General features: G+C 36.5%; 1 non-coding gene across 1 annotated transcript; it reads right to left on the bottom strand.

Annotated features, from left to right (window-relative positions):
* Positions 1–7,973: 7,973 nt before the first annotated feature.
* Positions 7,974–8,045, bottom strand: TRNAC-ACA (transfer RNA cysteine (anticodon ACA)). The gene has a single exon. It is a non-coding gene; the product is annotated as a tRNA-Cys (tRNA).
* Positions 8,046–13,484: the final 5,439 nt, after the last annotated feature.

The following is a 13,484-nucleotide window of genomic DNA, read 5'->3' as shown; positions in this document are numbered from 1 at the left end:
TAAGCTCTGTGCCTCACAGTATCATCCCTCAAAAGGGGGCTAATGAATACTTTCTCAAAGATTCCTGTGAGGATGAGTTAATGTATCTGAAGGTTTTAGAACATTGTAACTGCTCTAAGAATAATGTGACAAAAAAAGATACATAAAGGAGAGTGTGCAGCACAAAGAAGAAAAGTAGTGGAAGGAATTTACCTCCAAATGGCTAGAAAACAAAAATAGTGTCAATAAAGTTACTTTGTAACTTCTAATTCTGAAACCTGCAGTACTTTTCGCACTTTTCAATTTTACTCTCCAAATAAAATTAGTAAAAAACAGATAAGTAATTATAACCTAATTAATTTTATATTCTCCACCTTAAGTTTAAATCCTAAGACATGCTAAGTGCTTGAATACCTGTAGTGAGTAACAGGTAAATAAATACTGAATATGTCCTGAGGCAGATGCAAAAATATATTTTATAAAAGTAAAATGTATGTATTCCCTCCAAGTACATTCTACCACAGTACCCTGAAATAATGTATTATTTTCTCTGGTCATCAGCAATGACAAGAAGAAATGTATAGAAATGTCTGGTCACATGACTTATCCATGTTTTTCAATATATACCATTTCCCCATAAGAGTTATTAAACTTATTAATACCTTATTCCTGACCTCTTTTCCTTTATCGAGGCCTTAATAGTTTTAGTTTTATAATAGTTTTTATCTTTATTATTAGTAGTTTATTCTGTTTTGAACTTTAAGCAATAAACTTCAACACTGGAGGTAGAGTTATTTCTTGAGAAATCAATTTAAACACTTTCTATCAATTTTCCAATACCTGACACAAGACAGAAATTTCTGTCCATCTTTTACCTGTAATCATGATTCATTCATGTTGTGGTCTGAGGTGATACTAAAAATTGAAGTAAATTAGTAATACTGCAAATATTATAATTTTTTGACAGTTATTCAAACAAGAAGTATGTTGCTCTCCTTGCTGTTGTTTCCGGTTGCTAAGTCACATCCTGCTCTTTGCACCGCATGGACTGAAGCTGGCTCGGGTCCTCTGTCCTCCATGTCTCCCAGAGTTTGCTCGGTTTCATGCCCACTGAGCCGGTGATGCTATCTAACCATTTCATCCTCTGCAAGTGCGAAAGTAGTTGCAAAAAATGAAAAGCAATCCTAAATCACAAAGCCCATGTGAAATATATGTTTATCTTTTCATTATGTGATGAATCTCCCTTCCTATTTTTCTATTTTCATTTGGACTTATTATTTCCTAGGTTGGCTATAAAGCTGGGGGTGAGGGGGTGGGGAAACTGTTTTGTAATTCACGTCTTTTTATTCTCTTACTCTTTCCAGGGTTCCTCCCACCAGAGGCTCAAGTTTATTTTTAAAAAGTTAAGCTTTCTGAAACATAAAATTCCTGAAAATATATTTATCTTGTCCCCACATTTGATTGCTAATATTCATAAGAACTGAATTCTAGGTTAATAGTAATATTTTCTGATTTCCTTACAGGAACTCAGCCCTGAAGATAGTTATCTTCCTTTGAAGGCAACTTCAGTTTATTCTTCCCAGTATTCCAATTCTTTATTGGGGCATTTTTTAAATTAATTTGTTTTATACAGTGTAATCTATACAGTGTAAAGATTTCGGACTTTAAATAAGGCATAGGTAAATTTAAAAATTTTACATGAGTCTTCATAGGTGAGTTTGCTCTTTATTTTCTTTTCTTGACACTTTTCCTTTCCAATTTTCCTTTCAAAGTATTGCTAGAATTACAAAATGAATGTGCAAGAGTTGGCTTTCTTTCCCTTCCTCCTTTTTGAAACAGTTACCAAATTGGCAGATTTGGTAAAAATAAATTATGAAATGTCCTGATGACCTTTGCATTTGTGTGAGTGAAGGTAATATACAGGAGATACACTTGATTACCTTTTCAGTTTTCTGAAAGCTTTTCTGTGTTTTGTAGAGGGCAGGTTGATAGTTTTCTAGGAATTTCCTTTTCATTTAATTGTTCAAGTTTCAAAGAATACATTTGTTTAATGCAATCAATCAAGACAATTAGAAATAATTGAGTTACTATAGACATATTACCTTTTGATTGACATTTTATTATTTATCATTTTTATTATTTCATAATGTAATTTTACATAAGAATTTCATTGAAGCATAGCATGCATCTTTTGTCTGTATTACTATTCTTAATTGCTCTATTATTTTCTATCTTATAAATTTCAATTCTTACCATTATTATATCTTTCCTTATACAAATTATATGGATTCATTTTCTGTTTTTAAGTATAATTTCTTGAGATGGAACTTGTTATAATTGAATTTCATCCTTTCTTCTATAATGTATACATTTAAACTGAAAAATAGCCCTCTACAAAGAATTATCTCTATCTCAATGGCTTTGATATATTGTGTTTTCAGTATGATTCAAGTGCAGAATGTTTTTTCACTTGCATTTTTATTTCTTCTGTGATCCATCTGTCATTTAGAAATGTGTTATTTGTTTCTAAATATTTGAGGATCTTTTTATTATCCTCCTCCTTTCTCCCCCGTCCTCTTAGTCCAAATTCCCCTCTTCTCACCCTTGTCTCCTTCATTTGATGATAATGATGATGTTATTGATTTATAACTTAATTCATTTCCATGCAAAGATAATACTCTGGACATTTTCAGTGTCTTCATATTTGTTGAAACTTATTTGCACACCAATTAAAATCTAATTTTAAAATTCATATTCATTTAAAAATACACATTATGATTTCATTTTGTATGATCTCTGAGAGAGTGTATATTTTTTTTTTTTTTTCTTTTTTGGCTACACTGCTTGGCATGTGGGATCTTAGGTCCCTGAGCAAGGATCTGCGGCCCCTGCATTCTAAGTGTGTGCTTAGTCGCCCAGTCACGTCCAACTCTTTGCAACCCCATGGACTGTAGCCTGCCAGGCTCCTCTGTCCATGGAATTTTCCAGGCAAGAATACTGGAGTGGATTGATATTCCCTTTTCCAGGGGATCTTCCTGACCCAGGGATCAAGCCCAGGTCTGCCACATTGTAGGTGGATTCTTTACCAGCTAAGCTACCAGGGAAGCCCGAATTTGTAAATGAAGTCTTAACCATTGGATTGCCGGGGAAATCCCTTTTATTTTTTAAAATACATGTGATTTCTATTATACTGAATTTTTGGCCTCTTCTGGAAGGAGAGCAAGCTGTCTATGGAGAGGGCCACATAGCAGGGAACTGGCAACAGTTTCTATCCAACAGCCATTGAGAAACCGTAGCCCTTAGTCCTATTTATTTCCTATTTCCATAAGTAAATAAATTCTACCGACAGCCTGAATGAGCAAATTCCTCCCTGGCTAGAAGATAATGAAATGGTATGGTAATGGTTAATTTTATGTGTTAACTGGGCTAAGGGATGCCAATGCAGCTGGGAAAACATTATTTCTGGATATGTTTATGAGAGTACCCAAAGAAGAAATTAGCGTTTGAATCAGTAGACTGAGGGAAGGATAGCACCCTCATTGGTGCTGGTGGGCATCATTCAGTTTGTTGAGGATGGAAGAGAACCAGAACATGTAAGGAGGGTGATTTTTTTTTTTTTGCTTGAGTTGTGTCATCCATATTCTCTTGTCCTTGGATCTGAATGCTCCTGGTTCTCAAGTGTTCAGACTCAGATTAGGACTTACACTAACAGCCCTTTGATTCACAGACTTACAGACCTGAACTGAATTATAACATGGATTTTCCTCTTTCTACAGCTTGTGGAACTTGTCAGCTTTCATAACAAAATGAGTACCTATATTTCCTCTTACATTCCTATCTATCTATCTATCTATCTATCTGTCTATCATCTCTCTATCCCATTGCTTCTGTTCCTCTGAAGCATTCTAATATAGACAACTTTCTATGAAAGAAAACTCTTGCCAATACAGAAACCTATATTCAGTGAAATAACATTTCCAGACAAAAATGAAGGCAAATATTCTTCATTAGTCCTATTCATGAGTGAGGATGAAGTCTAGCAAACATATTGATAGCATTTTGTTACTAGTTAGTGTCTTGGGACCCTAAAGCAGAGAACTCAAATAAGCCATTCCTGACCTTCTAATCCATGGAAACTGTGAGATAAATATTATTTTATTGATATTTTATTGATATTGATATTATTTTATTGATATGTTATTGACATTGATATTGATATTAAAATAATAATGTATTATTTTAAGCTGCTATATTTGTGGTAAATTTTTACACTAATAAAAAAGTAATGCATACTCTGTCACATGAAGTGTGCTTCTTTATCTCTTGTAATGATTTTGACCTAATGTCACTAGATTTATGGTAGTATAGCTGAGTCAGTTTCTTGTTGCTGTCCTTAGTGTTTCTTTGCATAATATGTCATTTTACATTCTTTTATTTTCAACCTTCAGAACATCATATTTAAAGTGTATGTTTCTAAGAAACATGTAATTTGTTTCTGTGATTGTTTTGTTGTTACAGTTTTATCCAGGAAGAAAATTTCATATTTCATTTGGAGTATTTATTTTATTTACAGACACTATTTAGTTTCAATCTCTCTTACCTCTCTTTAATTTTTTATCTTTTGCCTTCCTTTGTATAAATTGTTATTATTTCTCCACTCTCTTTTATTGTCATTACTTATACATTCTTTTTACTCTTCTTTCATTGATTTCTTAGATATTAAAATGATTATTGTTGAATTAACATAATTTAATATAATTAGTCTTCATTTCCAAGACAATTCCATTTATCATCTTCCTGCTACTTGTCATTGTTGTTCTATCATGCATTTTAGTTCTATATATTTTATTCCCCAGTAGACATTATAAGCATTTCTACAGTCAATTTTCATTTAGATTTACCCACATAATAATGGTATATAAAGAAAATTGAGTGCCAAAGAATTAATGCTTTTGAACTGTGGTGTTGGAGAAAACTCTTGTGAGTCCCTTGAACTGCAAGGAAATCTAACCAGTCCATCCTAAAGGAAATCAGTCCTGAATATTCATTTGAAGGACTGTTGCTGAAGCTGAAACTCCAATACTTTGACCACCTGATGCGAAGAATTGACTCATTTGAAAAGACCCTGATGCTAGGAAAGATTGAAGGCGGGAGGAGTAGGGGAAAAGGATGAGATGGTTGGATGGCATCACCAACTCAATTAACCTGAGTTTGAGTAAACTCTGGGAGTTGGTGAAGGACAGGGAAACCTGGCCTGCTACAGTCCATGGGTCTCAAAGAGTCGGACTGGAGTGAGCAACAAAACTGAACTGAACTGAACATAATAGTATCTTTCAATCACTGGTGGCTCAGATGGTAAAGCATCTGCCTACAATGTGGGAAACCCGGGTTCGATCCCTGGGTCAGGAAGATCCTCTGGAGAAGGAAATGGCAACCTACTCCAGTACTCTTGCCTGGCAAATCCCATGGATGGAGGAGCGTGGTAGGCTATAGTCCATGGGGTCGCAAAGAGTCGGACATGACTGGGCAACTTCACTTTCACTTATTTTCAATCACTATTCCCTCCTCTACTTCTGGTTTTCCAGATGGAATAATTTTCTTTTGCATGAGACACTTTAAAATAAGATTAATGAAGAAAAGCAGCCTTTGTTTTTCGTTGCCTAGTAATGTTGTTATTTCATAAATATGTGTTTTGGAATTGACAAGTATTTTCTTTCAATCAAAGATAATGATTTGCTGTCTTATAGCTTCCATTTTTATGTTGAAAACTCAACTCTCAGGTTTTTTTTACTTCTTAAAAAGTCATAGATATTGTTTTATTTGTTTCTGTTAGAGAGTTCTTCTTTAATTTTAAACAATTTTAAAATATTAATGTGACATGCCTTACTGTCATTTACTTTCTATTTATTCTGTCTACTTGGGTTCTAGCATTTTTTTAATCTGTGGGTTGATGCATTTGATCAGCCTTGAAAAATCATAGCCATTATCTTAAGTGTTTCTTTACCATGCTTTCTCCTCTGCCTTCTCTGAGACTCAAATTACATATATGTTAAATGTATTCACTATGCCTCGTAAATCTCTTACATTCTTTCATGTGTCTTCCATCTTTTTTGCTTTCCATGTCAAGTCTGGACATATACTGGCAACTTATTTTTAAGTTCACTTATTTCTTCTGCTATCAGTAGGTAAATTGATATACTAAGTTCTTGTTTTAACTTAGTTTGGTTTTATTTCTACAATTTCCACTTGAATCCTTTCATATAGAATCTGATTCACAGTGAATTACTTTTATAAATCACTTCTTTTCTATTTTTCATTTATTTTCTTGAAATGATGAGTTATTTTAATTAAGCCTGATAACTACAATGTGTATATTATTTGCATTTCCATTTGTGTTCACTCTTTTCCCCTCTTCATTCATTCACACATTCATTCATCTTTGTATGCATATATGTGCATTCATTCATTCATCAGTGTGTGTGTGTATATATATACACATATATATATGTGTATATATACTCATGCATTCATTGAGTTAGTTTGTATGCCTGGCAATTTTTTATTAAATGCCAGTATTTCATGTAGAAATATAGAAATGATAGAGGATATGGATGGTTTTTTAATTCTTCTAGAGAGAATTTACTCTATTATCTGGCAAATAGTACATGAATAGATTACCCAATTAAAAACTGGAGAGTGTTTGCTAGTCTTTTAATCTGATGACGTAATCCTCTAGTTCAGCAGTCCTCAACCTTTTGGCACCAGGGACCAGCTTTGTGAAAGACAGGTTTTCTATCGATAGATGTATGTTCAGGCAGCATTGTGAGTGATGGGGAGCAACAGATGAATGGGCAAGTGACTGGTTTGCATGCTGCTCACCTTCTGCTGTGTGGCCTGGTTCCTAACAGACTGTGGACCTGTACAGGTTGGGGATTTCTGCTCTAAGTGTTCCAAATGTGAGCATGTAATATTCACTAGGATTCTCCTTCATGATAAATACTGAGTTTCAGTTTCTCTGTGTCCAGTACTTTGGGTCTGCCAAAAAGTTCACTAATTTGGATAGCTACTTTCTGCGTGATTTCTTACTGTTTTGCCCTGTGCACCTTAAATATAAGCAAATGCCTAAATATGAAATTATGTGACATGTATTGGACTAACTTCTTTGTTCCACCTTCTCTGTAATAAAGCCCTATTTACCTTCATGTCTCTAAACTCCATTTTTTTGTCTCCTTGCCCTGGAGTACTTTACAAAATTTTTTATGCTTTCTTGCTTCTTAGAAGCTATCCATTTTCCTGTTTCTCATCCATATACCAAAAATAAGTAAATGCCCCCAAAGGGGAAAGCAGTGTACAGAACTTTGGGTTCACCTTAGTGAGTTTCCCTTGTTTCTAGATTATAGCCTCTCATACCCTGACTGCTATATAGCAGCTTTTCCATGTTCTCGCGAAGGTTCATTTCTGTACCTCTTTCGTGGTAATTTTGAGAGTTCATATGATATAATATAAGCTATACTATCATAGCTAGAAGTAAAAATCACTTACAAGAACATATTTTTAATTTCAAAGACTGAATCTAGTTGTCTGAATTATTCAATTTCATGGTAATATGCTCTTTTTTTTTCACTTAGACTGCATCATCTTGATCATGCTGAAGATATAAATTAGAATCTTAAGTTCCTTTCTGTTTGTTGCACTGTATGTTTCTTCCTTATTAATAATTTATATTATCTTTCAATTGCATGCCTCAGATATTTATTAATTTTTGGTTCATTATATATTTATAAAAATTATATGAATTTTATAAACTTTTATTTTATAAAAATATTTTTATTTAAAAATAATATATATATTTTTATATATAAGTGAAGTGAAGGTACTCAGTCGTGTCCAACTCTTTGCAACCCCATGGACTATAGCCTACCAGGCTCCACTGTCCATGGTATTTTCTATGCAATAATACTGGAGTGGGTTGCCATTTCCTTCTCCAGGAGATCTTCCCAACCCAGGGATTGAACCTGGGTCTCCCGCATTGTAGGCAGATGCTTTACCGTCTGAGCCACCAGGGAAGTTTATATATATATATATATATATATAATGTATATTATATATATGGTTCATTTATATATATTTTTATGGATAAGTAGTGAAAGTTTGTTTTAGACAGCTGTGTCTGTTTACCTAACATACTGTTTCACTGAATGGATAAGTAAGTTGCAGTGGTTTCTGTGTAAGTGGAAAACCTGACCCATTGTCAGGATTTTTTTTTTTTTAAACGGTGTTATCCTTTGGAGTAGGAGGATTTGCTTAGAACTCATATAATTACCCAAGTAAGAAGTATCTTCTTTATGAGTAAAGTACTTTCACATGTTTTACCCTCCCCCCCCCCAAAGTTGGAATTCCCTTCATTTCTCTTTGGCTATCTCTTGTAGGTTTGAAGTTATTGTGACTCACTTTTCTCTCAACAGCTTCAGCATCCACAGAGTAGATGCCTCCCAGAAAAATAACTTACTCTGCTTAAAGCACATTCTATTTAGATCACTGACTAGGAACCAATTCTATAAGCAGAGAAAAGAAGTGTCTCACTAGTTATGCAGGACCATCCATAAGGCAACCTGCAGATAACTCTCCAGGCAACTATCCTGAGAAGTTTCCATCAGTCTTCTATTCATAGATGCTGATTTTTGTTTGGTGCCTTTTTGTGGTTCCACTTGAGTCATCTCTCCGGTATATATTCTCCCTTGTGTTTTTTAAAGCCACATAAACCTGTCCACTTTTCTATTCCAAGTTACATCAGTAGGTTCAATTCAATTTTGTCTGACAAGCTGTATATCTTTTGTTTTATGGTTAGTCCTACCATTAAATATCTATCATTTGTGGCATTTGGATTTAAACTGGGGAGAAGATACTATGCATAATTTGGGGCTTTTAAATAACATGTTATGTGTTTAACAATATGTATTTAGTAAATGTATGTGGTTGAGATTCTCTGCCATATATTATCTTTTAATTGCATGCCTCAGATATTTATTAATTTTTGATTCATTATGTAGTATATATATTTATAAAAACATATTAATTTTATAAAATTTTATTTTATAAAATATTTTTATTTAAAAATAATATATATATTTATATATATATAAGTGAAGTGAAGTCGCTCAGTCGTGTCCAACTCTTTGCGACCCCATGGACTGTAGCCTGCCAGACTCCTCTGTCCATGGGATTTCCCAAGCAAAAATATTAGAGTTGCCATTTCCTTCTCCAGGGGATCTTCCCTACTCAGGGTTCAAGCCCAGGTCCCCCCCCTGCATTGTTGGTGGATTCTTTGCTGGCTGAGCCACCAGGGAAGTCCATGGTTTCATATATATATATATATATATGTATATATATATACACACACACACATACACACACAAATAATATTAAAGGCTCACCTAGGCTATTTGTTTTTACTTAACTAAAACAGCATGTAAAGATGGCCATGCATTCGTAACATTAAAGCAGAATTATAATATTTTCACATTTTGGAGTCTTGTTATTATATGTCCTCATATAAACTGTTGGCTATAATAAATGATTTCCTCATTTTACTTAAGACATTAATGATATTTGCAGATGCCTTGTTTTTCATGTATTACTTTTCTACACAAAGTTTATTATATTTGCTTTGTATTGATACAAAATATATACTTAAATCTCCTTTTATAGCATATTTATTTTTTTCTGCTGACTGTTTATTCACTTCATTTTCATTGCCAAGTTAATTAAATGAGTTACACATAATTGACTTTGTTTTTCAATGAGGATTAGAAAACATTTGAAAAGAAAGTTTGTAAAAACAACAAAGTACTTTTAAAGAGTGTACTGTGATCAGAGTACCCTGTGGAAAGTAATAACATAAAACAAAGATAGCTATGAGATATGTGGCAAGACCTGATTGTACTATAATTTCTGAACATGTGTACTTTAGTACAAAGAATTTACTGAGTACCTACAGGTGTGTGATATTCTGCAAGATGATATGAAAGGACTGGGAAGCAAACAAACCAACAAAAAGAACTCCCCACCTTCCCACTTCCTTCCTTATTTTTTTCCAGTTTTATTGAGATAGAATTGCCATACAACCCTTCCTCCTTTCTTTCTGAGATTCTAGGATAGGTGCTAGAGAAATAAAAGGTGTCTGCTTCAGAGGAGTAAATGTTCAGTTTGAGTTCAATGTATTAGGATTTCAGGGACAATGGAAGGAGAAATATCTAATATAGTCTAGAAAATCAGGGTGAACTTCTCAGAAAAGATGTTGTATAACAAAGCAGCTCACACCACACAGGGCTATGAAGAAATGTATACAGAATTCCTTAACTCACTTTGCCCTTCAGCTGCTCTTATATGTCAAATTCCTTCACAGGGCTTGTCCATCATTTGATTATTTATTTCTTTATTTATTACTTGTATTTTTTAGATCAGTGCTGGATAGTAGCACAAGTGCCAGCTGGCTTCATGCTTTCTTCCAACAACTGGGCCCTTTTTTGTCCTGAAAGCTACTAGCTGAGAAGCAAAAACGTTAAGAATGATACAAAATAAGAAGCAAAAATGCTAAGAATGATATAGAATATAGGATCTTTTATAGGGCTGTGACGTGGGCCATTGTGGGGCTGGCCGAACAGTCCAGGTATCCCGGTTGCTTCTGTGTCTCCCGCTGGGGCTGACGTTGGCAGAGCCAGCTCTTCCTGAAGGAGGAGCAGAAGGAAAGTGGAGCGAGCAAAGACAGCATGGCACCCACAGGGAGGGGCGCTGGCTCCCGCTGCCTCTCTCACCACCATCAAAGCCTCGCCCTCAGACCTGGGGGCGGCCTGCAAGAGAGGCCGGTTTTCTGAGTCATGAAGAGCAACACTCACTAGCCCAGGAGCTGGGAACGCGGGAGGAGGAGACGATGCGGGAGGAGCTGCGGACTTGGTTGGTGCCTCAGCGGCTGTACCTAGTAACTTGGCATTTGGAGAGGGAGCTCCGGCAGAAGCTGAGGGTGCTGGCAGCACTGGGCTGAGGGAAACTGGGCCGTGGCCCCCATGCCGGCCTCGCAAGGGCGGCGAGCGTGGAGCTGAGCGTGCGCGGGTGCCCTGCTCTCATTGGCAGGCTGATAAAGACCCAACCGAGGCTTCTCTCCCGCCTTCCACCTCTCACATACAGTGTCTGTTTGTGACTAGCACTTCACAGGGAAGGGAGTTCTGGGAAACACAGCCCCAGTTTACGACCCTGCTCTAGGACAGCCACTCAAAATCTTTCATTTATCTTAACTCAATCCTGACTCTGGAAACATTCTGCTGTGCGACTGTGCCTAAGGTTTTCTGCTGCCTTAGTCTCCAAGTCTGATTGGATTCTCTCACACATGACAGTGTATCATCATGGGTAAGACGGAGAGATTTAGGATAAGCCTGGATTTCGTCCTGTGTCTTTCTTGCTGGGTGACTGTGGCTGCATCTCCTCTTCTCTGCCTTAACTGCAAGATGTGGAGAAAAATGGGCCACCCACGGGCTGTTGTGAGGATTAAGTGGGATGTTGCTGAAAAGTACTGAGCACAGTAACTGGCAAATCAAAAAAGCCCCGTGAATTTGGGATATTATTTTAACAGATTACCTTGCCTCCTACCGTATCAAATTGAGTTGCTTTACAATTGCTCCTATCTACCACAAAATTTCTAACAATTACAGCTATCAATTTTCTCATGGAAAGAAAATGTTCCTCTTTTTTCTAAAGAGAACTCCTTTAGTTTTATAAGTTCCACTTCTCTACCTTTATCCTACAAATGTTGATTTATTGCTTATTATAATGCAAAACAAATTACACTGCTGTTTGGAACAGATTCCCTCTCATAAAGCTTGGAGATAACCAAGAAAGAAAAATGGTTTCTTATTTTGATAAGTTCTCTCAAGAAAATAAATAATATGCTGTGATAGGGTATGACTCCTACACTACTTCAGAGAGTGTTGTAGGAAAAAATTCTTTTACAGAAGGATATACTTGAAATGAAACCTGAGGCATGAAGATCATCCAGGCTGGGACCAGCATGCAAATATGTCCTAAATCTCATCCTGACTTGGAGGAAATTAGGGGTATCAACAAGTCATCAGATGTTGGGGGTGAGATAGGAAGGAAAGGGGCAGGGTACAACCATTAAAAGAATGATACAACCATTAAGAAGAACAGTGAGAGAGTAACAGGCAGGAAGGCCAGGGGTCTCCAAATGGAGGAATGAGACTGTAAGTGCCAGACATTTTTATCTCTCTTAACCGGCAGAAAAGAACAAACCAGCGATCTGTTTTTCCTTCTCTATACAAAATTAAAAGGAGGTTTCTCCTAACATTCTGTGTGGCCATGACACCTGGTCTCACCTAAAGCTAACTACTCCCAAACCTTGAGTTAACCAATACATTTCTTTTTCGTATGGAAATGTTGTCTTAAGCTATGTTAATGAACCCCAGACTCCATCTTCAAGTTGGTTCTGCCAAACGGCCTAACTTACTTATTCAGGTATTGTTCCCCTAATCTATGTAAATGAAACTATTTGTTGGTACAAGATGCAAGTCAATAGTTTTATGGCCTGGGATGAATTATCTGGTGCCATTCTAGATTTTATGACATTCCTTTCTTTTCATTAACAGACTGTGAGTGACTATATACCATACAGCTAAAGACTAGGAGGGGGGTTCTCTTTTGCCCCCTTCTGATGCCTATGTCAGAAGCTTTCTCTATCTCCTTTATACTTTAATAAAACTTTATTACACAAAAGCTCTGAGCGATCCAGCCTCGTCTCTGGCCCCGGATTGAATTTGTCTCCTCCGGAGGCCAAGAATCCCGCGTCTTATCGTTCAGCAACAACCTTTCAACAGGATACCACAAAAACCAGTTAGAACCTACTAGGTTCAAGATGGAGGAAGATTTGACTTCCCGTAAACCTTGAGTCTCATCATATGTTCATTGTAATACATTGTTGTTGTTCAGTCTCCAAGTCATGTCTGACTCTTCTCGACCCCATGGACTGCAGCATGCCAGGCTTCCCTGTCTCTCACTGTCTCCTGGAGTTTGCCTAAGTTCATGTCCGTTGAACCAGTGATACCATCCAACCATCTCATCTTTGTCACCCTGAATACCTTCAGTTCAGTTCAGTCGCTCAGTCATGTCTGACTCTTTGTGACCCCATGAATCATCACAGCACACCAGGCCTCCCTGTCCATCACCAACTCCCAGAGTTTACTCAAACTCATGTCCATCGAGTCGGTGATGCCATCCAGCCATCTCATCTTCTGTTGTCCCCTTCTCCTCCTGCCCCCAATCCCTCCCAGCATCAGGGTCTTTTCCAATGAGTCAACTCTTCACACGAGGTGGCCAAAGTATTGGAGTTTCAGCTTCAGCATCAGTCCCTCCAATGAACACGCAGGACTGATCTCCTTTAGGATGCACTGGTTGGATCTCCTTGCAGTCCAAGGGACTCTCAAGAGTCTTCTCCAACA

This window comes from Muntiacus reevesi, chromosome 4, assembly GCF_963930625.1.
Source record: "Muntiacus reevesi chromosome 4, mMunRee1.1, whole genome shotgun sequence".
Classification (NCBI taxonomy): domain Eukaryota; kingdom Metazoa; phylum Chordata; class Mammalia; order Artiodactyla; family Cervidae; genus Muntiacus; species Muntiacus reevesi.
This window is presented reverse-complemented; position numbering and strand designations above follow the sequence as displayed.